General features: G+C 52.3%; 1 protein-coding gene across 1 annotated transcript in view; it reads left to right on the forward strand.

Moving 5' to 3' along the window:
• The window catches only part of atp1b2a (ATPase Na+/K+ transporting subunit beta 2a), a gene marked incomplete at both ends in the record, with an annotated part of 13942 nt that overhangs the window by 8413 nt on the left and 3029 nt on the right, over window positions 1–2500 (forward strand). The window lies entirely within an intron of this gene.

The following is a 2500-nucleotide window of genomic DNA, read 5'->3' on the forward strand; positions in this document are numbered from 1 at the left end:
TGTCGGAACCGATTATCTGCCCAAATGATCCTGTAGTGTGTGAGGTGTTTACTCACTAAATGATCCTGTAGTGTGTGAGGTGTTTACTCACTAAATGATCCTGTAGTGTGTGAGGTGTTAAATGATCCTGTAGTGTGTGAGGTGTTAAATGATCCTGTAGTGTGTGAGGTGTTAAATGGTTCCTGTAGTGTGAGAGGTGTTTACTCACTAAATGATCCTGTAGTGTGAGAGGTGTTTACTCACTAAATGATCCTGTAGTGTGTGAGGTGTTTACTCACTAAATGATCCTGTAGTGTGTGAGGTGTTTACTCACTAAATGATCCTGTAGTGTGTAGTGTGTAGTGTAGTGTGAGGTGTTTACTGACCTCATCTTAACGTTCCCGACTGATCCGAGTCTCTCTGATTTTGAATCGTAAATATCAAACATGTTCGATATTCATCCTTGGGACAGCGATGGAATACTGAGCAGAAACCCACAATAGACCAAAAGACAATGAGATCACATTTCCCTGGTATGAACCGCCACTCTGAAAGCGTGTAGTGTGCGGTCCTGCGTCTTGACTGAATCATGTAGTGTGCGGTCCTGCGTCTTGACTGAATCGTGTAGTGTGCGGTCCTGCGTCTTGACTGAATCGTGTAGTGTGCGGTCCTGCGTCTTGACTGAATCGTGGAGTGTGCGGTCCTGCGTCTTGACTGAATCGTGTAGTGTGCGGTCCTGCGTCTTGACTGAATCATGTAGTGTGCGGTCCTGCGTCTTGACTGAATCGTGGAGTGTGCGGTCCTGCGTCTTGACTGAATCGTGTAGTGTGCGGTCCTGCGTCTTGACTGAATCGTGTAGTGTGCGGTCCTGCGTCTTGACTGAATCATGGAGTGTGCGGTCCTGCGTCTTGACTGAATCGTGGAGTGTGCGGTCCTGCGTCTTGACTGAATCGTGTAGTGTGCGGTCCTGCGTCTTGACTGAATCGTGGAGTGTGCGGTCCTGCGTCTTGACTGAATCGTGTAGTGTGCGGTCCTGCGTCTTGACTGAATCGTGGAGTGTGCGGTCCTGCGTCTTGACTGAATCGTGTAGTGTGCGGTCCTGCGTCTTGACTGAATCGTGTAGTGTGCGGTCCTGCGTCTTGACTGAATCGTGTAGTGTGCGGTCCTGCGTCTTGACTGAATCGTGTAGTGTGCGGTCCTGCGTCTTGACTGAATCGTGTAGTGTGCAGTCCTGCGTCTTGACTGAATCGTGTAGTGTGCGGTCCTGCGTCTTGACTGAATCGTGTAGTGTGCGGTCCTGCGTCTTGACTGAATCGTGGAGTGTGCGGTCCTGCGTCTTGACTGAATCGTGTAGTGTGCGGTCCTGCGTCTTGACTGAATCATGGAGTGTGCGGTCCTGCGTCTTGACTGAATCGTATAGTGTGCGGTCCTGCGTCTTGACTGAATCGTGTAGTGTGCGGTCCTGCGTCTTGACTGAATCGTGGAGTGTGCGGTCCTGCGTCTTGACTGAATCGTGTAGTGTGCGGTCCCGCGTCTTGACTGAATCATGTAGTGTGCGGTCCTGCGTCTTGACTGAATCGTGGAGTGTGCGGTCCTGCGTCTTGACTGAATCGTGTAGTGTGCGGTCCTGCGTCTTGACTGAATCGTGTAGTGTGCGGTCCTGCGTCTTGACTGAATCGTGGAGTGTGCGGTCCTGCGTCTTGACTGAATCGTGTAGTGTGCGGTCCTGCGTCTTGACTGAATCGTGGAGTGTGCGGTCCTGCGTCTTGACTGAATCGTGTAGTTTGCGCTCCTGCGTCTTGACTGAATCGTGGAGTGTGCGGTCCTGCGTCTTGACTGAATCGTGTAGTGTGCGGTCCTGCGTCTTGACTGAATCGTGGAGTGTGCGGTCCTGCGTCTTGACTGAATCGTGTAGTGTGCGGTCCTGCGTCTTGACTGAATCGTGTAGTGTGCGGTCCTGCGTCTTGACTGAATCATGGAGTGTGCGGTCCTGCGTCTTGACTGAATCGTGGAGTGTGCGGTCCTGCGTCTTGACTGAATCGTGTAGTGTGCGGTCCTGCGTCTTGACTGAATCGTGTAGTGTGCGGTCCTGCGTCTTGACTGAATCATGGAGTGTGCGGTCCTGCGTCTTGACTGAATCGTGGAGTGTGCGGTCCTGCGTCTTGACTGAATCGTGGAGTGTGCGGTACTGCGTCTTGACTGAATCATGGAGTGTGCGGTCCTGCATCTTGACTGAATCGTGTAGTGTGCGGTCCTGCGTCTTGACTGAATCGTGGAGTGTGCGGTCCTGCGTCTTGACTGAATCGTGGAGTGTGCGGTCCTGCGTCTTGACTGAATCGTGTAGTGTGCGGTCCTGCATCTTGACTGAATCGTGTAGTGTGCGGTCCTGCGTCTTGACTGAATCGTGGAGTGTGCGGTCCTGCGTCTTGACTGAATCGTGTAGTGTGCGGTCCTGCGTCTTGACTGAATCGTGGAGTGAGCGGTCCTGCGTCTTGACTGAATCGTGTAGTGTGAGGTCCTG

This window comes from Borostomias antarcticus (assembly GCF_949987555.1).
Source record: "Borostomias antarcticus genome assembly, contig: scaffold_116, whole genome shotgun sequence".
In the NCBI taxonomy this organism is placed as follows: Eukaryota; Metazoa; Chordata; class Actinopteri; order Stomiiformes; family Stomiidae; genus Borostomias; species Borostomias antarcticus.